General features: G+C 33.7%; 1 protein-coding gene and 1 pseudogene across 1 annotated transcript in view; both read left to right on the top strand.

Moving 5' to 3' along the window:
• LOC120413112 (uncharacterized) overlaps positions 1–26,868 on the top strand; it is a 91,796-nt pseudogene that overhangs the window by 7,093 nt on the left and 57,835 nt on the right.
• The window catches only part of LOC120415097 (carbonic anhydrase-related protein 10), a 178,088-nt gene continuing 157,721 nt past the window's right edge, over positions 6,502–26,868 (top strand). The window contains exon 1 of the mRNA XM_039576554.2: positions 6,502–7,035. The gene's annotated coding sequence lies outside the window, so the exon portion shown is untranslated. The remainder of the gene's footprint in view (positions 7,036–26,868) is intronic.

Here is a 26,868-nt window from a genome sequence, read left to right as displayed (position 1 = left end):
CCGATTACTCTACCTTTTTTGATTTACGGTGTTGTTTTTCAACTAAATTGCATGTGAAAATATCAAAATGGTTTTTGTGACAAGTAGTTTAATGATTCGTTAGTTTATATTTTTAATTGATCATAATTTAGGATATTTGTTCAAATATCCAACGTTTTTGTCATGGATGCTTTTTTTGTTTATTTCAATTATAATAGGGTTTGAAAAGGTCTTACTCTACTTACAATTTTTGTAAGGACAGTTGCTAAAATTATACAGAGACTTGCAGGCTGGTCTTAAGATTACTGTGGAATCCGGCCCATTTAGGATTCTTCTTATGAAGTTGTTTAGGAAAATGACGAATAAGTGCTTTTATAAACAAGAATAATAAAAAAATATGAAATTTAATAAAAAAAAATGAGAAACTACAATTACATTTTAATACCTAATATATATATATGAGTATTCGGAAAATATTGAATAAGCATTAGCACATTTTCCAAAAAGATTTATTAAACGTTAAAAACTAAAAATATAAGTGAAGGGAAGATAATGGAAAAAATGTATTTCCTTTGTTGAAACATAGATTCTAACTATATTCAAAAAGTAAATTTTATTATTTTAAAATCATAATTCTGTGGACCCCTTCGGATCTGCCTGACAATTTTTAAAATTAAATTTAAAACATGACCGTTAGTGCTCAGTCGAAGGAAAGTTCGATAGAACAATTTCATTGAAACAAAAATAATAAACAAATTTAAATTAACCTGACAAATGGCGATATTTTTAAATCTATATTTTGCAAATAATATCTCGAATCATGTGTATCTATCTGAAATCAAAACTATCTAACAAGTAGGAGTTACAAATTTTAATCATTATAAACAAAAAAAAATCATAATCCTAATAAATGTTGTTTAGGAAACGAATTCGGATTTTTCGTACCTATTCGAAATTGTCGTTAAATTTCCCATCAAAATGATTATTTTCATGTTAAATTCTACTACCCGAATAACAAAAAAAAGATGATACAATTATATTTCATTTAATTTGTATGTTTATTCCTTATCTTTTTTATCTTTTATTAATAATTATGAAATGATAAAATTTGGTACAAAAAATAGTCAAAAATCTAATTAAATACATTTTTTAAGAATTTTCAATTTTAAATACTCTCTGTCAATTTAATGAAAAAGAAAAACAATGGTAACGTTAATATTGTTTTGTATCTCTCATTATTGCCTAGTAAAGATTTAGCTGGAATATTTATTTATTGAAAAAGCGTGTGTTTTCTTCCAGTCAGATCGTTTAGATTTAGAAAAAAAATATTTGGATCTTTTTCTACAATTAAACACTGAATTTCGAAAAACATCATAATATGCATTGTTTTGCAAAACATAAATTTCTCTGATGTAATTTTTGATTAAATTATTTTTTTAGATTTTGTTGTTGAAATGTATGTTTCAATATTCATTCAAATTGAAAAGAGTTGTAAATAAAATGTTTCTTTACAAAAGGGATTTCTGTACAAACATATTTGTAAAATTGAAAAAAAGATTACTTTCCAAACATCTTTAATTCGGTGAAACAAACCTTAACCTTAAATGAATTTAAGTATCGAATTGAATAACAATTAATTTTTGCACAGGAAATTTTATTAGAAGGAAATTTATGAAAAGGGATTGAGACGGACGTAAATCTTGTTAAATATTAAAATTTAAAACATTTAATTAAATCTAAAAATCATATCAAAGGTTGTGCAAAATGTAAATACTAAAGAATAATAAATATAATCAAATATTGTTCAAAATGTTAAACACATTTTTAAACGCTTTTCTTAATCGTGCACGAAAGATCGGTAAAATGTAACCAAAAAAACATCAGTCCGTTCGGTGAAACACCGATTTCATTTCTACACTTTCAGATGTAACTTCATACGTCGAAAAATGGCTTGTCTCATTTCGTAGAGTAACAATGTATGTAAGCAAAACGATATAAAATAATTTAAGTGTTGCTAACAATCAAACTCACAAAAAAATCTTCAACTGATTATTTTTTTTAAGTTCAAGGGCAATTTTCTCTTGCGTGTTTCGGCTCTGGGTGATGAAAGTTCGCAAGCGAAAAAGTTTTTTTGGCGATTACTCCATCCCTGATTGTCATTAAAATAATTTGCCGTTTTCTGCACCCTTTTATTAGCTTCCAGTCTTGATAGCAAACAGTTGTTTTATAAATTTATCAATTCAAAGTGTTTTTTTTTTATTATTTTTGCTTTCAATTGAAACATTGCCGAAGATAACAAAAATAAACCCACATTCCGAGAAAATTTAAAAAAAATCAAACTCAAGAGTGGTTTGTCAAAAGAACATTTTTATGAGAAAACATTTTCCATTTAACTCTTTTTATAAGCTTGTACATTAATAATATAGGGGTGACACCCCTTACATATTAGTATCTTTATCAAAATTTCTTTATTTGATGATTGGGTGTCACCCCTGAAAATTAAATTTTTGAAGTATTTAGTCTTCATATAAACATGCACTTTTACTAACTGTGAATACTTAACTTCATCATTATAAGTATACTATGTAAACATATTCTAAAACATGAGTATTACTTTTGGGTGTCACCCCCATCTAAAATGAATGTTTCAGAAAATTTAACTTGTATGTTTTGTTTATATTAGTTAGATACTTGATGATTTTTTTATGAACATATTTTAGGTCAATTATATTTTTTTCTTCGTCCGAGTCAGGTGTCACCCCATCAGCTCGGGTGTCACCCCAAGATGGGTGACACCGGGGCGGGCCGCCCCCGCCGCCCCCCCCTTAGTACGCCACTGTTACAATGCATCGTATATAGTTTGTTTCTGCATTTTTGGTCAAAACGGCTTTTTAATCTTAAAAAAATTGACCGACCTTGAGCAGAGTTGACGGAATAAATCTTTTAATAAAAAATTACTACAAATTAATTAAAAATTGTAATATTACATCTAGAAATGGGTACATTTTTTATGTCAGATTTTTTTTTACTTTTAAAACTTTTCCAGGGGTTTGCCACTTTTTCACTTTAAATTGAAGTAATATTACATCATAAAAATGGTTTTATTACAGCTACAAATTTTATACCTTAAAAATTTACACAACTTTTAACTGTGTAGTCATACGAGATGAATATTTTTCATCTTCAAACTAAATCGTCATACACAAAAATCTTCACATAATTGTCCATTTAAATATTAATGACAAACTAAAGTGTCAAGCTAAAAAATTGTTTAAGTTATGAAAGAAAATAATTTTATAGGTTGCTCAAATGGATACTAATGATGCAAACGATGCACACAAATTAAAACAAAAATATCAAATGGTTGATTCGCTTACAGATATGTTGTAACTAAGTTCAAAGGATTACAGAATATTATGACAGTGGACAATTTGTTTTTATTTTCATTCTTAGATGCAACATTGTTTTTCACGAAATATTTTTTTTTCTAAATACTTATATTCTTATAAATTGCAACATTCGTGTATTTTCAAAATATAGCATATTGTGTAAAAAATTGCGTCTTTTTTACTAATAATTTTAACACAGTGAAAATCTTTACAAAATATTGCGTCGCTTGACACCAATGTTGCAAATAAGCAAAACGATTATTTGGAAAATAATTTCGTAGAAATGACTGGATTTATCACTAAAATTATAATGCAGTGATAATCTTAACAAAATTTCGCATTGTTAAAAAATTGTTTAATTTGAGCAATTTTCAAGAAATAAGATATTTTGAAAAATGTTGTGTTAAAGACTAGAAATTGTTGATTAGCAAAAATCCATTCGATATAACGCGTCGTTTAAAACCATTTTTGCGAATTAAAAATAAAGCATTTTTGTTCAAGGTACGGTATTTTGTCATTATTTTTTTTCAAGTCATCCTAAACCTGCCTAATTTTCAAAAAAATATGGTAAAGCAATTCTTTTAAGTTTATGAAGATTTTTATTGGTTATCTTATTTTTATCGTCGGATAACAAAACCATCGACGATAGTATTAAGTTTGTGATGTTTTTTTTTTGGTTTTGTAGTGTATTTCCGAATTGGAAACACTCTTTACAATATTGCATGAATTGATATTAAAAGAAAAAAAAACTCAATGTGTTGGCATTTAATTTCACTTCCGAGAAGGGGTGACAAAACTCTCTGCAACGTTTTCCTAATCTAATCTAATCTAATCTAATCTAATCGAACACAAGCGCAGCCAGTCCGAAGAAAGCATCCGGGAAGAACTTATGGTTAGATTACGCCTCAAGTTCTTTCTTGTCATTATTAATGATTGCAGTACTTTCGAGAACCCCCGAAATGTATTACACTCACTAAAGCGGCCCGGCCTACTGCGTTGCATTAACCGCAAGAGACAGATTCTATGAACGGAACCCACATTTCATGGAATCATCAGGGGAAGAAGAAGAAGTGAGGACATACCGTACCAATCACTTCGAGTTATTTATAGAATATGGTGTGTAGTGTGTGTAGGGGAATCGTTGGGAAAGGGATTGTTGTATTATATAGTAAATGACCTTGTGACATTATTTCACCACTACGGATTAATTCACTCAAGGGGTTTCAACCACTCGGTGGCCGAGTGGCTAGAGCATCTGACTACCAATCCAAAGGTGTGAGTTCGAATCCCACCTGATTCCATGCGTTTTTTGTTGTTCATATTCAAAGTTCAATTATAGTCGAATAATTTCAAGGAGACCGGTCGGGAATCGAACCCGGAACCTTCCGCTTATGAGGCGGGAGCCGTAGCCATTAAGCCACGGACCGGTAAAAAAAAAAACTCTCTGCAACGTTTTCCTACTTTTTAAAGATAAATTTAAGAAAATCTTTTAATTCGTATTTTGAAAAACATTGATTTTAATAAATCACATTTTGGGCGTGGTTTGTCGAACGACAACAGCTTTGTTTGAAGGACTTAATTTATACCGCAAAATGTTAGAAGTTTTAATAAAATTAATAAATATTTTTATATTAGTAAGAACATGAAAACCACCAGTATGGATAACATCTCCTATTCTCTCACACAGAAAAAATGTATCATAAGATTTATTCACGAAGAATTAATAGAGACTCTTATCCCATTTCCTAATCCTACCCTTCATATCTCTACAAATTTTGCATACTTTACACACCCAAAATTCCACACTTTGGTCAGAGAATACAACACACACACAATACCCTCACTGATTCACAACACAGTCTCCTACAATTTACGTCCAGCCCAGCAACGGTCAGCTAGCGAAATTTATTAAAAGCGAGAAAATGTTCAATTTCCACGGTCATGGCTGCCCTTAAAATGGGCCGAACCTCAAGAAAAGCTCGGCTTTGGAAATTCCAACAGCTGAGAAAAGTGAAAAGGCTCGGGCTTCAAATTTGGGTGGGTGGGAAAATATTTCTGGTGTGAATATGCCAAGCGAAGGAGATCCTACCCCAACGAGGTGGGCTGAGGGGTTGGCCACATGGCTTGTGGAAGAGGGGGTAGGCCGGAAACAGCAGCAGCAGCAGCTGTGGGTGGCGGAAAAATAATAACAAATTCTCCGTTGGTCGAAAAACTTCGGGCGGAAAAGTTAGGCCGTGAGAGTGGGAGAGGAGAGGCGGGGAGTTCGGGTTCTTCGGGTGGTGCGATTTTCTGAGAGAGAGCATTTTGAGAAGAGAGAATTGTTTTGAGAAAAACATAGAATTTTGTTTGGATACCATAAGAACAGCTGATTCTCAGTTTCACTCAATATTGCGTTTATAAATAAAAATATTTCGTTCGTTTTATAAACATAAATAATTTTAGATATCTTTTTTAACATAAATAACCATTTCAAAACAAAAAAAGCAAAAAGCAAAAAGCAAAAAGCAAAAAGCAAAAAGCAAAAAGCAAAAAGCAAAAAGCAAAAAGCAAAAAGCAAAAAGCAAAAAGCAAAAAGCAAAAAGCAAAAAGCAAAAAGCAAAAAGCAAAAAGCAAAAAGCAAAAAGCAAAAAGCAAAAAAACTTAAAAAGCCCCAGAATTCTACCATTTTCCCTCCGTGCCCATCGTGCGACGTTTTCCCGGAGTTCCTCTCTCTCCTTCGGAACTCTCCGCTCATTTTCCCGAACCTAGCTCGCATCTTCGGCCAGTTTTCGTCGTTGCGCTTCCGACGGTAGTAAACATTTTGCAACTCTTCTGCTGGCAGTCGGTTTGGATTTAGGGAAATTTGTTTTAGTTTACGCTTAGCTTCGCAGCTGGTCGGACGTGAAATTCGGGGATTTCTGGGGGAAAACCGCGCGCGATTTCGGTTTTTCGGCTTGCCGGTTCTGTGGGGACATTTTTGAAAGAAGGGGGACTAAGTGATTTTTGAGGCTTAAGGGTAATCGTTGAGTTGAGGCCAATACGAGATAGTTTAATTAAATTATTTGAAAATTTGATAAAGTGAATTAACTCAAATTGTGACCTCACAGTTTACTTAAAATTTACATGATGACAAAAATTGAGAAAATCACTTGAAGCAACCTCAAACTTCAAAAGTGAGTGCTAGTTACACGAAGTAAAGCAATTTAAAAGCTAAATTACGAAAATACAACAAAAAAGTCTCAAAAAAACCCGCGAAACGTGCCACGGGTGACGATGATGGAGTTGTGATGAAGTGATGAAATCCTCCAGCTTTTTTTCATCCTCCCCCTCTCATGATGTCCTTTTGAGTCGTTGTCGGTTTCGCCGTAAGTTGTTTACCACATGTGGGAAGCACTCGCGGGGGATGACCGGAAGATGATGGTGATGACGATATAGTGCGGAGATGATGAAAAGTTGGCAGACGTGAGCCAAAAAAGTGTGTGTGTGTGGGTGTGTTGAAAAAATAAAAATATGCTGAAAATTTATACTGTTAACGGTGGTGACGAGCTTTAGTTGGTTAGTTTTGGTGAAAGTGTTTCCAGTTGGCGACGAAAAGGGACGACACGAGTGAAGAGATTTTTGAGTGGATATTCTCAACGAGGACGGGACAGCAGTTCTACAGGATGATGTAATTATGTGACGAGTTAAAGTGAGTTTTTTTTAAATTTATTTCTTGTGAGAAATATTTTGGAGAGTGTATAAATGGGTGCTTGTTGTTAATTTTTCAGTTGTCATTCATCTCAAAATTCCTAACATAACTTTATGATTGATAATACGTGAGTTTATGACAACTTATGTTAAATGTAAAATTTTTTAGCAAAATTTAAAATATTTACAAATTAAAAAGAAACCGAACGATTTGGAATCATACGAAGCTTAGCATAGAAGTGATCAAAATCAAAAATATCTTCGGATTTAAAAGCATTTTCAGTAGATTTGGAAACTGTAATAATCTTGCCAGAAAATTGGTTTTGGTGGCATCAAAAAATGATGCTTTTTATGAAAAGTACAATTTCTATTATTTTTTTTATAAATTGGAAAACATTTAATGTAGGGGAGAGTGGGGAGAATTGATCCTCTTTTTTTGTATTTCTAATAACTCTGTCAGTTTCTCACAAAACTATGAATGTTTTGCATGAATTAAAAGCTTCAACTATTTTTGGCTGATAAGTTTATCAAACAATTCAAGTATATTTTTTTTTAAATGAATTTTAATTTTTTTTCTATACATATCAAAACAAAGAAAAAAGATCTCGTAGAGGTTTTTTGCAGCACTTTTTAGAAATATGTGTGTAACTCATTCCAAACATTTTTTTAAATTTTTTCTTTGTTTTTTAAAATGAGTTTGAGTCGATTTTGTACAACTTTCTAGAACAAAGCTATTTTTTTACCCACATGCTGAAGAGATAAAGGCTTGAGATCAAGTTCCCCGAGGATCAAGTCACCCCACTCTCCCCTACTTATAAAAAAACATAATTTTTATTTAAAAAAATAATATATCAAGTTGAACAAATATTTTATTGTGAACTATTAAAAATAATAAAACATTGATAGCAACCTTACTAATGGTCCATTTGACGTCATAACAGATACACAGTGAAAGTCAAAGTCACCCCGGGTATATTTAATTCATTTAAATAAGTGTTTTGGTAGAATCTAGCAGTTCTCCTCCAGAATGTTACATTTGCAATTCAGAGATTTGGAGAACCTATCAGCTGAGAGGGTAGGGTATAGATATCTAAGTTTGTATTTTGCTAGCTAAGTGCTTAGGGAGATAAAATTTTGAGAAAAAATAGTGATAGTGATTGCAGAAATAGTTTCATTAAAAATATTTATTTCAAGACTAGGCCTAGGAATGAAAAAAACCAATGAAACTATTATTTATTGGGAATAAAGCGTACATGAACTATGTGGGCCTACTCGAGTACATGTTTTGAAAATATAAATGTTGAGACTAGTCTTATCGTTTGAATAATATTTGAAAAATCAATTAAAATCCTATCAACGTCACCCCTGTTTGTGGTATAAAAAAAAGTTGCGGGGATGCAAGGAGTTTTCAGTCCTGAATATCGATGGACGTAACATTTGAACAACCCCTTGCCCGTGGGATTCGCTCAACCTGCATTCCTGTCACACATGAGGTCTGCACAGCTGATTCCACGTAGATTTTTCCCATGAGTAATGACAGGAAACGCTGACAAACGATATGTGCCAAAATCATAAGTGGTTTTTAACATATGAAGGGAAATCATCGTGAACTGGAACTGCCGGTCGTTAGCCCGGGTAAAGTGGAAACGTTGAGATGATTGTTGTCCTCTGCTCTCATATAGCAAAAATCCATACAGAGAACCACGTCCCATTCAACCGGCTCCGTGGCTTAATGGTTACGGCTTCTGTCTCACAGGCAGAAGGTTTAGGGATCTAATCCCGGTCGGTACCTTTGAAATTTGGAATCAGGAATTTGAATATGAATAAAAACTAAAATGAAATCAGGTGGGATTCGAACTCACACCTTTGGATTGGTGGTCTGGGACGCTAAGCAGTCGGCCATCAGAAGGTTTACACTCTAGCAGTGAATTGATCCGTAGTGTTGAAACATGTTATCTTCTCATATTAAATACGCGCTGATCCCTGATTTGCCTGAGGGGATTGGAAGTCTAAATATAGATCGAGTTTCCTTCAGATGCTTGCTTCTATGTTTAGGCGGGGCCGAACAATGCCCAGCGACCTCGGAATTGGACCGCAAGGAGCTCTGTCATTCTGAAATGGGTCGTTGGAAGCAGCGCGAGGGCTATCACCACCTAATACCCGGGACTGAGATAAGCTGTATCAGCATTCGGCGGCATATACACAGTCTGATACAAATTATACTTTCCCATAATTTCGCTACCGGTTAGCGGGTATTGGATTGGACCACACACACGTAACATTTGTACAACCCCTTGGTTGACTTTTGAATATTCCTGTATTTCCTTATTCGTTATGAAATTTTATATTGATCCCTCTAATTCCAACTTAGGAAACTTTTTGTTACAACATATACGACATTAAAACTTGAAAATGCGAAACCTTAAAAATGGCTCGAGATTTTAAGTGAAAAAGAAAAAAAAAATAAAAAAAAATGTTTTACATGGTTTTAACATTTAAAACAAAAAAATTACATTCCTGACAAAATTTAACCCATTGTCAAAAATCATTCAAAAATGCAATGTTTTCTCTTTCGAAAAATGACGATTTTGAGTACCGTCATCAGGGGTGACATTGGGTCTGGGGAGTGAAATTGGGTCATACAAATTTCTGCATTTTTGTATGACCCAATCTCACCTCCCAGACCCACAGTCACCCCTGATTACGGTATGGATTCTTTGTTTTTGGACTTACTTCCTGAGCAGGGGTAAATAACACGGGAATACCAAATTTTGGTATTACTTGGGCAAATAGCAGGGACCAAAATGTGCCCTTGGTTGCCCAGTAATAGATGCTAAAATACTATAAAATCATACCAAAGTCTTGTATGTGGAAGGGCACAACAATACCAAACCATGTTATTCCAAAGGTAAAATAATACCACAAAATAAAACCATTTCAATACCAAGTTGAGGTCTTTTGGATTTTTGAATATTGCTTGAATAGCAAAACTTGGTTCACACGTGCGGGACAGCCTCCACAATAACCTTGATTAAAATTTGTACGCATTTGAATTCAAAACACAATTTCAATTATGTTTATATAAATAAATCTAAATTGAATATTTCTAATAGATTTGCAAAGTTATATGATTTTCAAAGCTTTTATAAGTTATAAGTTAAACATTGTCAAATAAAATAATATATATGATCTTTAAAAAACTCTGGAAGTGTACTTAATTTATTTGAAGAAAAGAACAAATGGTTGCTTATTTGAATATTTTTAGATTTCATACGTTTTTAATAAGGAACTTTTTATTATTCAAATGGATTGTACGGACTGGTCTGGAGATGGTTTGAGTAGCAAAATTCAAAATATTAACAAAAATATATTCTTGATCAAAATAATAATGTTGGCATACAACACATATGACAGTTAACAGCTGAACGTTTTTTTACTGCATATGATAATTTGTATTTTTCTGGTTTTCAGTTTTCAATCAAATCAATATAAAAACAACTTAACTTAAGTTTCTACGGAAGCAATAAGTAAGATTGTTGGGTTTCAATCAATCATCTTGCCCAGTTTGCTACGATATTTTGGTACCGTGAAACGGGGTGACTTTGATAGGTTTGCGATTTTTCCACAAAATGAAGAGTACAGTTAAAATACGTAAGGAATGGTTTAGAAACATACTGACCGTGGTAGAGAAGTGTTCAAAGTATCTCGAGAAGAATTTTTCATAAAATTTTAAAAAGTTTATAAAGTTAGTTAATTATAGTTAAGAAAATGTTGATGAAAGTCATTATTTTAAACTTCTCAAAGTGTCATAATTTTCTCAATGAACATGATTTTTAATCGGAAAACTGAATGCATTTTCGGATTCTTTGGACAATTTTTCACTAGGAGAAGATTAAATAAGTTTGTAAATAATAAATAATATGTGTTTTTGAAACACAATTAAAAAATATCTCCAAATTTAAAGGCAATTTCAGTTGAACAAATTTCATGTAAAATGTGTTAACTTGTGATTCGTACTTCGAATTCAGTATAAAATGCAATATAAATCAATAATTTTATAAACAAAACTAGTTTTAACAAATTTTAGACAAAATTCCGACTTTATAGCAATTTTACCTATGTATTTTGTTAAAAAGCTTATAAACTTAGTTAACTAAATATAAACATAGATTTTTTTCTTAAAAACTCATCAGCTACTTTAGTGATGGTACATTTAACGTACAAATAAAGTTTGAACATCTTAAATATGATTTTAACAAGAAAACCTATGAATGTCAAAGTCACCCCGGAATTAAAACTAAGAATTTTTAACGTAACTATTTTTCTAAATACTATTGAAAAAACTTTTTTTCCAAAATAGTGCATGGACTTTGTGTGGCCTACCCCAGTACACGTTTTAAAAATAATAATCTTGAGAAAAACCTTACCTGTTGGAAAATATTCCAAAAAAAAATTGAAATCCTATCAAAGTCACCCCGGTTTACGGTACATCATATTGACAATCTTGGCAGGGTCCTAAGTGACAGTTGCGTAGGCTGATTGTAGTTAGGCCAGCAGATGTTTTAGCGGTCTTTAGATAGGCCTGGTGAACATTTCTGTGAAATCGCGGAAGATTTGACAAATTTAGCGATATTTTAGCTGAAATTATAAAATTTTGATTTGTTTTGTTCTTAATTTTTTTTAACAGAATTGCATTTGTCTATAGAATTAATGGTCAGTTCAGTTCACGAAACACTATTAATATTTATCTAACAGCTTATAATTGTTTTTTACTTTGTATCTGAAATCCTTTCCAATTTATATTCAATGGTTTGAAAATAATGAAGAAAAAGTTCCATAACTATTTTCCTACACACATTGTCTCCACAATCAATCAGCCCCCTTCACCATAATCCAATATCATCGCAATTGTCACCCGAAACCGTCTCTCGCAAATCCCCACTCAATATTCTCTCAGTCAGTCCTCAGTCTCATAAATTTCACGATTGGTCACATTTCTCAGCAGCACGGAATCGTCATTCTTCGTCGTCGTCGTCGTTGTTAGAGGTCCTCCCCAGCGGATTTCTTGTCCTCCTCCGTCTCAACTCACTCACTGTGAAAACGACATCATTTTCTTCTTCTTGGTATTGCTCTTCTTCCACGACCGACCGACGGTTTTCCTGGTGTTCTCTCGCTTGGGCGCGCTGCTCCGCCTTCGCTCCTTGCTCTACAATAACATGAAATTCCCTTTTGGGTTGGGGAGTGAGGGGAGGGGGATTGTTGGTGTGGTGGGCGATGAGTTTTTGTCGGAATTTCAACGAGACAGGAAGGGAACCTGGTTTATGTTGAAAGGAAACCATCATTATATTTATATATTTTTAGTAAATCATTTCAATTGATGGAAATACTTTAATTGTTATCATTATACGATGATACATATTTTTATTATTTATTGTACTTCAATGTAAATCATGGGGATTACACATTTTTAACCTAAATTATTCCTAAATCATATTCCAAAAATCCTATGAAACGAACTTTGCGATATTCCCCGTGTCAAAACCTAACAAAAAAATCATAAAGAATAAATCTGGCTTATTTTTTTCTTTTCTTTGTCTAGTAGATAGTTTTGGGTCCAGATAACGAATTTAGAGTTCATTTTGTGATATCTGGTAACAAAGGGGAAGAACGATCCATTCTATTTTTCTTGGCATTCACTAAGACACGACGTGTTCCATCTATTTGTAGCTCAATACTCTAATATGATAGAAAAGTGAAATGACGACTATTTTTTTGTGAAGGTAGAAAAACTTTCCATGCAGTGTTTAACATTAAGTGTCTTTTTTCACAAAGGTTTTTTTGGCCAATTTCAAAGGGGGTTTTAGGCTTGACTACGGGGTAGGGGAAATAAAAAAATTGAATAATTTTTTGCAACCCTAATTTTTCTGAAGTATTCGCATGGTGGAAGAGACAAAACCTCTATTAAAATTTGTATTTGCCAAAGTGAGAAAGATACATAAGCAATTCTCTACCAAAACCGGAAATGGATTTTATTTGTATTTTTTATTTGGCTCAAACTTTATGGAGGCCTTCCCTATGACCAAAGAAGCTATTTTGTGTCATTGGTTCACCCATACAAGTCTCCATACAATTTTGGCAGCTATCCATACAAAAATGGTACGTACATTTTCAAACAGCTGTAACTTTTAAGTGAATTTTCTGATCAATTTGGTGTCTTGGGCAAAGTTGTAGGCATTGTTTAGGACTATTGAGAAAAAATAGGTACACGGAAAAAAATATTTGCCGATTTTTTTTATTAACTTTTTATCTACAAAAACTCAATGTGTGTGTGTGTGTGCAACCAACCAAACGGGACCACGCGGTCACTTCTTACAAATTGAGTTGTTTCCGTGTATTTTTAGATCTACATTATATACATGCAAATAACTCGCATAGGCATTTGGAAGGTGTTAGCTCTGCCGAGCTTCAGTGACCCATTTCTACGCTGGCTAGCCGAGCGCGAGGTACTTCAGCTTTATCGACAAGCCCCGCCCTGAAGAACGTTTGCACCAATCGGGTTCAAACGTTATTTAGAACTTCCGAACCCTTGTCAAATGGACAAGGACCCAGCGCGTATATAGTTGATAGTAACAGTATTCCTAATTCCAATAACAGCTCACCAAGCCGTGATGGCCTAGAGGTTAGCATTTTTGCTTACCAATCCAAAGGACGGGGGATCGAACCCCGACTCGAGCGAGTTTTGATTTTTCGTTCATGTTCAGAGTTTCAAGATTTATACTTCCTGTACTTTCTCGTTGGGAGCAGATGGGAATCGAACCCATGACCATTCGCTTACAAAGCGAACACCGTGACCAGTCAGCCACGGCCGCTCGCTTTTTATCTACAAAAACTCAATTTCCCAAAATACGTATTTTTTGGTTTTCGAAATTTTTTTATATGCTTTAGGGGACAGCATTCCGCAACTTTTGAGCCATAGAGAAGTATGGTCAAAAAATCAGCCGCTGAGTGATGATTTTTTTGAAAAAAATAGTGATTTTTGAAAAATAAATCGAACTTTCATAATTTTTTTTTGACGTAACTTTTTTATGTAAAATTGAATTTGCAATCGAAAAGTACTTTATAGAGTTTTTGATAATGAGCTCTGTTTTCAAGATATAGCCACCGAAAGTTTGATTTTAGCGAAATATTTGCAGTTTTTCGATTTTTAAAAATAGTGACCATGAGTGACCATTTCCAAAAATATTTTTTTGAATGGTTCAGAAAATTTGCTATACAATTGTAGGGGAGAGTGGGGAGACTTGATCCCCGGGGACACTTGATCCCAAGCCTGTATCTCGTCACCATGTGGGTAAAACAATTAGCTTTGTTCTAGAAAGTTGTGCGAAATTAACCAAAACTCATTGTAGAAAACAAAGATGTTAAATTTATCGTCATACTATTTTTACAATCAATTGTTTATAAAAGTGCGTTTAGGGAGACTTGATCCCTGCAGTCACTGGAATCAGCCTCAAGATTAATTAATTGGGCTGGGTTTTCATACATAGTTTCCTTTAGTATAGTTGTACATAACTTACTGCAGTTTGAACCTTTTTTCAAAAGTTTTGTAAACAAAAATTTCCAGCTTTTGTAAACATGCTTAATTTTGGCCTAAAAAATAATATTATAAGTTTTTAAATATTTTACATACTAATTTTGTTATATTTTGAACACAAACGTACAGGTTTTATGTGAAATTGCTGTAACTTATAGAAAATTAAAAGTTTGGATGAATAAGAAACATTTTGCTTAAGATTTCTTCAAAATGTTGAAAGGGGGATCAAGTTACCCCTAACATTTTTAAAATGCCGGTTTAAAATATTTTTTTAAAACGCTTGGCATGATTTGAAGAGTTCATCTGATAAAATACCCTTATTAGCCAAACATAGATGAATGTTTAAGCTTTTAATTCATGCAAAAAGTTTATAGTTTTGTGAGAAATTGACAAAGTTATGTGCGATACAAAAAAAGGGGATCAAGTCTCCCCACTCTCCCCTATAAGAGACATTGAAGATTGGACTTCTGGTTGCTGAGATACAGCGGCTCAAAGAAAAAGAAACAGGAAAATTAAGTTCAAGTATGGACAGCTGCCAAAATTGTATGACTTGTATGGGTGAACCAATGACACATGCTTCTTTGGTCATAGGGAAGGCCCCCACAAAGTTTGAGCCAGATCAAAAAATACAAAAAATAAAAATGGTCGAAATCGGCCGATTCCGTAGAGAATTGCTCACATATATTTTTAAATTTTTTAATTTTAATTCATTGCTGATTTTATTATTTATTATTTATTTAAATAAATCCCAATTCAATTTAAGTCAGATTTTGCTCTTTGTTTAGGCTAATACTTCACCTATCTTAACACGAAAACTGTTTTTTTATTTAGATTTAATAAATTTTAAAGCAACTGGAAATCGCTTAAATCATTTTGGAATTAACCAGTGTCTTCTCAGTGACAATCAATTTAATTTAATTTAATAAATATTTAATTAAAACTTTCACAATCCGTACATCACGATGATCACATACGACCCACCTTCATCGGACCCAGGTTCTTGACCTATTTGAAGGCAACAACAACGCCATCGTTTCACTGGACCACATCGTCGTCGGCAGTCGGCTAAACCTTTAGCCAAACATAGTTATCTAGCAATAGAGGCGTCCAAGCGGAAAATAAACCATCAACCGGAAATAGCCACCGGCTTCATGCAAAATGCGTATTTGTCTACTCACAGGGACTTCCCCGAGACCGTGTATAATTAGAGCCCCAACAAGGGTTTCCCACTCCCGCGGGAAAAGCCCCAGACCTTCGTCCGGAAGGAAAAACTTCTCCCCCACCTCCGGTCATAATTTAGCACCAAATTTAGTCTGCATTTAATTTAAGCTAGTTTTATTTTTAGTTTCTGTCTCTGTTGCCACCCTCCAGCACTTCTGAAGCATTCGTTTGAAGTTTTCCTGGGGAAAAACTTGGCTTTCCCGGCAAAATGCAAAACCGAAAAAGGTGGTAAAGTTTTAATCGCCATAGATTAAAAACTGGAAGCTTTCTCAGCCCAAACACTTTCTGCAAAAGATTAGTGATAAGGGCATCCAGCTAATGAGCAGTGGTCGAGGGAGAAGAAAGTTCAAGCTTTTCGGTTCCAGTTCCGGCGATGTGGTCTTGGTGGTCCTGGGGCCCGACGGGGCCCTGCAGTGAAACCGAGGTCGAAGTTTTTTGGGAAATTTATTTAAGAAGTTTTTCGGGTTGCACTTTTCAAGCTTGGGGGAGGATACTCAGTTGAGCACTTTGTGGGGAAAGAATATTTGTGGGCGTGGAATTTAAATTTGGCAATACTTAACAGTGAATCTCTTAAGGTAAAATTGGTAACAATTTCAATTATAAAATTACTTAAAATGTTGAAAAAGCACACAAGATTTATTCAGCACCAGTTGAACATTTTCAAAAATGGTTATCTTGCGCTTGTACCTGATTTTGAGATGTGTGACAAAAGGTCGAAGGACATAAGGTCATAAGGGGGTAATTCTCTACCAACTCACACGAAATCGGGAAAAGTTGCCCCGACCCCTCTTCGATTTGCGTGAAACTTTGTCCTAAGGGGTAACTTTTGTCCCTGATCTCGAAACCGAGGTCCGTTTTTTGATATCTCGTGACGGAGGGGCGATACGACCCCTTCCATTTTTGAACATGCGAAAAAAGAGGTGTTTTTCAATAATTTGCAGCCTGAAACGGTGATGAGATAGACATTTGGTGATCATGGCCGTTCATGTCACCCGCGACAGACACGACGACGAAACAAAGAGAATCGCAAAAAGTAACTTTTTCAAAACTTTTTTTCGTAAAATCACGATAACTCGTGATGTTTATAAGCAAACCCCTTATGTCTATACAGCAATTCCCCACGAAAACAGCATGGAAAAAAACAAAAGTGCTCGGATCGGGCTCAAAATTTTTCTGGGGGTTCCCTGGCCGAAATAATTAGACCCGTATTTTTTTGTTTGGCCATTAGGGTGACCTACGCCGTGTTAGGGTGTTCTGAAAAATGGCCATTTTCGTCGATTTTCGCAAAAACCACTTTTTTCGAAAAATCATAACTCCTCGCCATTTTAACCGATTTCAATTGTCTTATACGCAAATGAAAGGTGATAAGTTGGCCTTTCAAAGAAAAATAATAAGAAGTTTCAAAAATCTAGCCTAACATATGAAAAGGGCGTATGAAACTTTAAAATGTCGTTTTGACAGTGTCTAGACCGAAGAGCCTATGTCTGGAAATATTTTTATCGGATTCTCCGGACATTTTTACATAACATACTAAAAAATGGGAGGAGTTCATTAACAGGATTCCGAGATATGATTTTTTGAAAATAAAATCCGTGTTTTTTGACGCGCCGCGCGCAAAAACCGGAGAATGACGAAATTGGCAAAAAATCAACTTTTCTCACTAAAACTGCGATAACTTTAAAATTTCAGCGATGACCTATAGATGTCTGGGTACCAAAATTTTCGTAATTAAAAGACGCAACTTTTGGTACCCAGACATGTATAGGTTACGCTGAAATTTTTAAGTTATCGCAGTTTTTGTGAAAAAAGTTGATTTTTTGCCAATTTCGTCATTCTCCGGATTTTGCGCGCGGCGCGTCAGAAAACACGGATTTTATTTTCAAAAAATCATATCTCGGAATCCTGTAAATGAACTCCTCCCATTTTTTAGTATGTTATGTAAAAATGTCCGGAGAATCCGATAAAAATATTTCCAGACATAGGCTCTTCGGTCTAGACACTGTCAAAACGACATTTTAAAGTTTCATACGCCCTTTTCATATGTTAGGCTAGATTTTTGAAACTTCTTATTATTTTTCTTTGAAAGGCCAACTTATCACCTTTCATTTGCGTATAAGACAATTGAAATCGGTTAAAATGGCGAGGAGTTATGATTTTTCGAAAAAAGTGGTTTTTGCGAAAATCGACGAAAATGGCCATTTTTCAGAACACCCTAACACGGCGTAGGTCACCCTAATGGCCAAACAAAAAAATACGGGTCTAATTATTTCGGCCAGGGAACTCCCACAAAAATTTTGAGCCCGATCCGAGCACTTTTGTTTTTTTCCATGCTGTTTTCGTGGGGAATTGCTGTATATATCATTTTTTTGTAATTTTCTGCTCTACAACTTTGTACAACATTGTTACACTCTAAAAAATAACCCTGCAAAGTTAGAAAAAAAACACGAAATTTTAAAATGAAAAAATTTGTTCTAAATGAAAAAATGACCCTTCTGGGTCAATGTAGATTCGAAAGTACATTAAATTTCCCATTAAATGACATGTTCCAAAATTTTTTACAGTCGAGTAACGAAAAATGGGAGAATTTTTAAAACTTTTTTAGTGTTTTTTTCGATGAAAAATACGTTTTTTCGGAATTCTGAGTACGCCATCAAATCGGGCGTCTAATTTTACATAAAAGTCCCTTTGACACCAAATTTCTATCTCATCACCGTTTCAGGCTGCAAATTATTGAAAAACACCTCTTTTTTCGCATGTTCAAAAATGGAAGGGGTCGTACCGCCCCTCCGTCACGAGATATAAAAAAACGGACCTCGGATTCGTGATCAGGGACAATAGTTACCCCTAAGGACAAAGTTTCACGCAAATCGAAGAGGGGTCGGGGCAACTGCTGTGTGAGTTGGCGGAGAATTACCCAAGGACATAAGCAATTCTCTACAAAATCGGCCAATTTCGACAATTTTTTTTTATTTGGCTCAAACTTTGTGGGGTCCTTCTCTATGACCTAAGAAGCTATTTTGTGTCATTGGTACACCCATACAAGTCTCCATACAATTTTGGCAGCTGTCCATACAAAAATGGTACGTAAATATTCAAACAGCTGCACAAGGGTTTCCAGAAGCATTTATTACTTGCCAACCTACCAATTAATTACTAAAATTACTAGGTCAAAATGATTAATTACTTTAATTACTTTTCACGTTGATAAAAAATATTGATATATATTAAATGAATGGCTCTAAACGGAGTTTGATTATGAATTTTTGAATTGCTCATCCGATAGTTCTTTCAAAAATTTAACTATAAATTCAAAACACATTGGCAATCAAGAGAAGAACTGAAAGTATATATTTTTGTTCAAAATTGTGCTAGTTTAATTTTGTTTTACAAATATGGATTATGTGAATTTAAAATTTTATTTTTATTAAAAAGAGCAGAATGCTTCACAAAAATTTGAAGTTTATACATTTAAAAATGGAGCCAACATTTTCCGATACATCGTAGGTTGAGAAATGAGACCAAATTTCAGTATTTTCCACAATTTTAACTTGAAAGAAAGCAAGAAAAAAATCTTGTCATGATTTGAACAATTCAATAAAAAGACTGTTGCTAAAAGCATTATATACCAGTACAGTTATTTTGCAGTCAATAGTTTTTTAAAACTTAGTTTTTACATGAAACAATTTGCGCAAAAAAAATCTTTTTATGATAGTGTACAACGAAACTTAACCAAAAATCTTTTTTTTTAATTGGTTCAATCTTGATCAAAATGATTATCAAAGCAGTGAAATGAATTTTATATTGTTTTCAGGTAATAGCAAGTCAAATTCCATAGAATGGTGAAGGTTTTAAAAAAATGGTCTCTAAATTTTTGGAGCCAAACATAAAAGTAAAAAAATATTCGCAACGGCCTTACTTCAAAACGGCGAAATGTTTTTAAATTCATAGCTTTTGTACAAGATATTTTGTAAATTTACTTTGAGTGATAAAAATCCAATAAAAAAATCTGATTTTTTTCCGTGTGCCGTACATAAGGAACGTATAGACAATGTTTCATCAAAATAAAAAAAAATCTTCAAAAAAGTTAATTTAAAAATGTGAAAAAAGCGGGATTTTTTTAAGCTCATTTTAAATACAGCTTCTGAATATAAGCTAATTTTAACAGCGGACTTGAACGATAAAAAATATTTTCAAAAACTGTGTTCAACTGTTTAAATAATGTATGTGTTAATTTAAAAGTTTAAAAATTGTTTTCGAATCGTTGCAAATTTCAATAAGTTTCACTTTTAGCATTGATCAATTAAACTTTTTTATTTAGCAACATATTGGGTCATTGGATTATTGCGAAGTTGACTTTATAGCTGCCGGCCACCATTGCTAGTACCAACCACTAGTGTCTTCCTTTTTATCTACAAGGACTTCACCGCCCTGGGCTCCTAAGTGTACGAGAGTATGGCACGGAGCGACGGCGCCGAATACCCATATTTACACAAAGAATTTTAGAGCGCCCACCGCGGGATTCTAACCGGCGACCTCTGGATTGTGAGTCCAGTGCGCGGTCCGATTGATCCACATAGGCGGGATTATTGCAATCTTATATATGACTGGAAATTTGTTTAATGCTTTTTTATGATGAAACATTGATATTGATTACAAAGTCAGTTTATTTATCTTTATCATTCATCTCTCAACATCTAGAAGAGTAAACCGAATTGATTGTCAATGAAAATTGAAAAGATTCGTTTAACAAGTACAATTTTGAAAATATTAAATTACTTTAACTACACAATAATTGCTTTAATTACCCAATAATTACTTTTAATTACTCTAATTACCATTTATTACAAAATAAATAATTAATTACTGAATTACCAGCTTAAAATCAAAGTAATTAATAATTATTTGCCAGTCTAAGGCTTTTCTGGAAACCCTTGCAGCTGCACTTTTGAGTGAATTTTATGAACAATTCGGTGTCTTCGGCAAATTTGTAGGTATTGTTGAGGAACATTTAGAAACAAAAAATTGGACAACGGAAAAAATAGAAGATTTTTAAATTATCTTTTTTTCACAAAAACTCAAAAAAATGGGGAGCTGTCAAAAGCTTGCAAATAAAAAAACAATAATTTTTGATGAAAAACCTAATAATTTTTTTCCGAACATCAAGAAACTCGGCAATTATATTAAAAGTCGCACTTTTAATTAAATAACTGGTCTTGTTTGAAAGAATGGAAAAACTCACAAATTTTTTACAACAGGCAAGAATACATTATTTTTCAAAGTTAAAAAAAAACTTTAAACAAAAAATTTGGAGTCAGATTTTAAAACAGAATTACTTATGTTTGAAAGAATGGATAAACTCACTAATACCAAAACAACAAGCAAGAATATGTAGTTTTTAATAATTAGACAAATAAATTAGAAATATTCTAGAAGATAGATATTTTTTTAAACTATTCTGCCCCTGATCGCATAAATGTCTCTTATGCATTTCCATCGTTTTTGAGTTATTGATGCAGTTTTGTTAAAAATCGTCTGATCTTTCAGGAAATCGTATAACATCCAGTATCTCAGAGGTATATTTCTTTAAACTCGAGATATCTTTATTTGAAAATGTATAATTTTCAAGGGAAAAGTGTATCGGACCATCCTGATGAAATTCAAAAAATATCCAACTATATGTTTTCGATGTAATTTTGCCCGCTGAATCTGCATCTGCCCTCAGAATGGAGCCAAAGTGTAAAAAACATTATTTTGGGTTTTTTATGATAATTTTACAGAGATTGCGATATAAACTTTTGGTGCCATTAACAAAGTTGCTTGGATTGGCAAGCCCAATAAATTGGTTTTCATCAAAAAAAAACATAACTTCGCGCGGAAACAATATTTCCTTTTTATACAATTTTAAAAACAAAGCCAGTAAAAAGACTACATAATTTTTCAATTACCTATTGAAAAACCTTCCTACAGAAGACCACCCATGCATATCATCACCCAAAAAACCACCACCCAAGCAAAATAAAAATCACAAACTTTTCTCTGCACCACTCCCTCCTTCCCTCTTCATCAGCACCAGAAACGAATGGCCCCAAGCAGAGAGGTATAAATTTGGTGAAATAAATTGCTAAATTGATATTTAGAGGATCCCACCAGTCTCACCGCAGACTCTCACCATTCGTCGTTCCAGCCACTTTCGTTTGTTGGTTTCACCTAGCGGATTGTTTGAATCTTTCTAAGGTTTTTGCTTTTTAAAGGTTGATGGAAAAAATAATTTTGGGATCTCTTTTTAATTTAAATAAATTTAATTGATTTTTATAAAGAAATTTTAGGGATTTTAACAAATTTAATGTCAGTGTACAAATTAAATTAAGAAAAAAAAATGCTTTAAGGCTTTTCAACTGACCGAAATGACAATAGAGGCATCTCCACCCTTTCCCACTCTAACTTTTCCGGAAACCGTCGTGATGTTCTGAAATGCAAGGACGTCCTTTCCGATGGCAAGGCCACAACGCTGAAAAAGGAAAGAGAAAACGAGAGGTTTTTCATAATTTATCTTCCCCGGAATTGTATTTCGGCTCATTTTTCTCCCGGCTTTCCCACCTCTTGTATTTGTGCCAGGAAAAATCACAGAAAAGTACATGTGTGCAAGTGTGTGTGTGTGTGTGCGAGGGCTCGAGACATTCTCAAATCAGAATCCAAATAATGAGATGATGAAAAAACGACACAATCTGCAAGCGAAACTGACGAAAGGCGTCAAACCTGGGACTCAGGAATACGAGAGCTGTGAAACGTCGACACGAGGCTGAACTGACTTTTGACGTCGTTGGTGGGGAGGGATAGAATGAGATTTAAGCCCACCATCATTTCCTCGTTTGTGAATAAAATATTGGTGGGGTACTTGGGATATTGTAGATTTTTTACAATAATTCATTGAAACCCGAAATATTTTCAGAAATCATAATGCAATAAAAAGTTATTTTGAATAGATTTTTTCAGTTTTTTTTTTTCAAACAAAAATAGAAGTACATGATACCAAAAATCAATGTCCAACTGACCCCACTGCTCCCCTTTTAGGAAAAGCTCACAACTCAACACAAAAGCTCACCCTCTTTAAGCTGTGACAACGAGTCAAATCTCCTCACATTCAGGCAAAGGAGGCCGCCGCCGTCGGTTGGCCATGTTATTGTTGTTCTGGCCATCGTCAGACGGAGGAGGCTTGGCCCTTTTTCACATCCCTGAGAAGAGAGCAGGATGACGTCGGGGCCTCGAAACAAATGGAATGAAATTTGTTATTTGTGTTATAATAATATGAAAATGAGCACCCTCAATATGTTGTTGTTTGAGAGCGCCAGTTTCCCTGTCGGGGAAAAACGGGGGAGGAAAAGTTTTGCCTTTTCGGTGCCAGGTGATTGTGTGAGTTTATCTGAGTGGGAGTGTGTGTTTTAGAGGATGTGATTCAATGTGTGTTAAATTGGCAGTTTTGGAATTCCTGAGGTGGAAAATATTTAATCAAAATAATTTAAGACCATAATAAACTCATTTGAGATGAATTGCAGCATTATTTAAAGCTAATAGCAAAAATTAAGTATCTTTTTGGAGTTTTTTGAAAGGTCCAATAAATCATTTAATTGGCGGTTTCAAAACACACAGAAAACAGAAAAAAATGGTTTATTGGACCTTTTCAAAAAATACTCCAACTCTTTTTCTTTTCTGAATAAATTGGGACATTTATGACTTATGATAATTATAACAGCCTCAGACATGAATCTGATGATTTTCTTTTTTTTTATATTCATAATAAAATTACATTAAGATAACTGTGTCAGCATCGTGTTGTGATATTTGATTGTATTTTAAAGAATTTCAAGCCAAATTTTAAAATTCAAATTTTAATTTTATTTTATGCCCACTCCTTTCTTGCATCTGGGTACACTTGAGAAACAAAAAGATGATTATTTTTTAATAACATGATTGGTAAAAATAAGATTTTAATATCATACTTTCACATCAACTATTACTAATTGCATGGTTTATGATTTAAAATAAAACATCGTTTCATTAATCTAAAGAAATTTACACAGGCTCGTTTTGAAATTGTAATGAAATATGATTTTTATGATTTTTTTTTCAGTGATACCTTTTTTAATCAAGAAATGACTATTTTAGTCATTCTCTGCAATTTCGTATTTTATTCGAGATGTTTTTTTATTTTTTTATTTAGATGAAACTATGTCCATGCCCAGTATCAAAACAAAGTATTTAAGGGAGCGTTCTTTTATTACGTAACGCAAAATTTTGTATGGAGCGTAACACCGCCTCCGAACACATGATCGAACAATGGAGTTAGGAGCGAGTGCTTATTGTCAGTTTCTCTCAAAGGTACACGCCGCGCGGCATTTCAGAATGCGCCGCAGACATTGTTGCCAGCGATTTTCTGCACTTTTGGTGCAGTAAAAAACATACCCGGCAACAATGCCAGGCGATTCGAAGAAGAAGAAGATCAACAAAAACAAAACGCACAGTATTGGATTTGACAGCGCGCATTTGCCGAAAGTGCGGCGCGTCGTTTCGAGGCTGGTTTGCCGCGTGTCTTTTTCGGGAATACGCGCAATAACCTGTCAAACATACGAGAATTTCCCATATTTATCACTCGATTTCAGTTGAAAACACATTTAATGAGTTGGAATTGAACGTCAAACTGCTTATATGGCAACATTAAAGGCACGATGAAGTTACACAGAAAAAAATATGTGAATTTACTCGACACGGAAAAAATTAATCACATGTAAACTCAGTTGATGTTAACTTGAGTTTGACTTGTTAGTTACATGCTCGGCAAATATGGAGGAAAATGAGCATCTTTTCGTAATGAACTTATTCTAAATTATTTTGAACTGTCCATCGTTCCAAACCTGGTCACAGCACCTAAACGGACCTAATAAAAATAAGCTAAGAATAAAAAAAACATGAGATTCGACGTAAACGGTTTAATCACACGTAAAATCATGTTTTAACGTATAATTTGTTGCAAATTTACATCAAATTGCATTTAAAATTAAATGTTTAATGACGTGCAAAAGTGTTCCATAATAAATGATGTAACATTCGGTAATATTATGTTTGTGTGTAGATGATTTTCCCCTATTTTTAGATGAAAAACTAAATTTACAATCAATCAAGTTGGTATTTTTAAGGTGGAATTTTCAAAAAAAAAAGTAGATTGTTTTGTATTCAAAAGATGCTTCCTGAATTAAAAGAAAACCTGCACTTTATAAATTATGAAATGGCTGAGAAAATTTCTCACATTTGATGGCTGCTGAGGTACTGCTTCTATAAGTTAGATTTTTGTGATAAATTAGTTATTCTTAATGCCATCAACTTAGCTCTTCTTTTTCAGTATCATACCATATCTCGGAAACCATTGGTTTAATTTTTAATGATAAAATGTGAATGTATTGTGGTCTGTATTATTTTCCTTCCAACCAAAATAATTTCAAGATTTTTTCCTTTTAAGCCTAACATTCGATTATGTCATTTCAAGTTTTTCAAAATGTTAGGCTTGATTTTTAAAATGATTATTGTCTTAAAAAGCAGCAGACTTCACAAAAGTTTTATTTTATGACTCTAAAAATTAAACCGTTCGGTTCCAATGCATCGTCATTTGACAATCAGGTGACACTGAGCCAAACACATTTTTCACAAATTTTTTTTTTTCAGCAACTTGCAATTCGATGAAACTCAATTCGGAAAATTGATGAAATTTTGTCCAGCCTTCGAAAACTTTTTTTGCGGTGATGTGTTTGGTTTATTATTCATTTTTCAATTGCAATAAATGAGCCTTTCTTTCGAAAATGTTAACCAAGTTATGCCTACAACTGGGCACTTAATCGAAAAAGTTATATTCATTTTTAGTTGCTACTTTTGTGAATGTGAAATAGTTATATCAGTAATTTTTTTTTGTGTAACTATTTTCTTCTAAAAAGTTTCAATCATAAATTACAATTTGCCAAAATTTTAAATAAAATTTGCAATAGCCCAAGAAAGTTTTAAACATCTGAAACCAATTCGAGAAATAGTTAAGTCATTTCAAAATAGTTTTAAATATGCTTTTAAAGTAGAAGGTTTGTAGCAAATAGATTGAAATATATCATAACAGACGTAAATTATTTCCCAATTAATTTGTTTAAAGTCACAAAAAAAATTATAGAAAGTGTGTCACGATTGCCAACTTCATTCCAAAACTGTTGCAAATAAAAAATCCAGCATCAAACTTCTACGCAAAAACAAAAATCAAAAAACACACAAACGTCAACCCCCAGCAGTGGCACCTTGCTCGAGAAGTTGACTCGCAAAACACAGTCACCCAGCCAGCCAGCCTCACCACCTCAATGCAACAGCAAATGTGCAACATTTATTAAAATTGCAAATCACAACCGAAACTTGGCAGACTACGCTCGCGCCAATTCGGCAGACTTTTTCGATTTTTTTTTGTTAGAGCTCTTGGAAATCGATTCCTCGCTGTCGCGATATTGGAAAACGGTCTTCAAAATCGAAACTGTGCACCATGCTGGGTGACATTTCTACCCTAACGCCACGCCACGTGGCGGCAAGTTGAACGAATAGGACGATGAGTGCGGATCACTTTCGTCACGAGTAATCATAAATTCGCTTTTTGATGCATAATGCATTTTTGACTGGACCTTGCTGCGAATCGGGGGGAGTTGTCCCTGAAAAAAAGTGGTTGCATTTGCATGAATTTAAAGTTGGAGGGTTTTGAAAATTTAAAGGGTTTTGGAACGTTTTATGAAACCTAATTTCATTTTTAAACAAATATTAAAGCAAATTTATTCAACCATCTTATCTTCAACACACGATTACCCACAAGTCATCGACCGTTCGGGAAATATTAAATAGTACAACATCCAAAGTTTCGAGTCGGCATAAACAAACAATGGAGGTTCCAACGAAAATACCGGAAACATATTTCCCACAAACAGTGAGAGTCTCCCCCAAACAAAGCAAATC

This window comes from Culex pipiens, chromosome 1, assembly GCF_016801865.2.
Source record: "Culex pipiens pallens isolate TS chromosome 1, TS_CPP_V2, whole genome shotgun sequence".
Taxonomy (NCBI): domain Eukaryota; kingdom Metazoa; phylum Arthropoda; class Insecta; order Diptera; family Culicidae; genus Culex; species Culex pipiens.
Note: the sequence above shows the minus strand (reverse complement) of the source record. Positions and strands in the feature narration are given on the sequence as shown.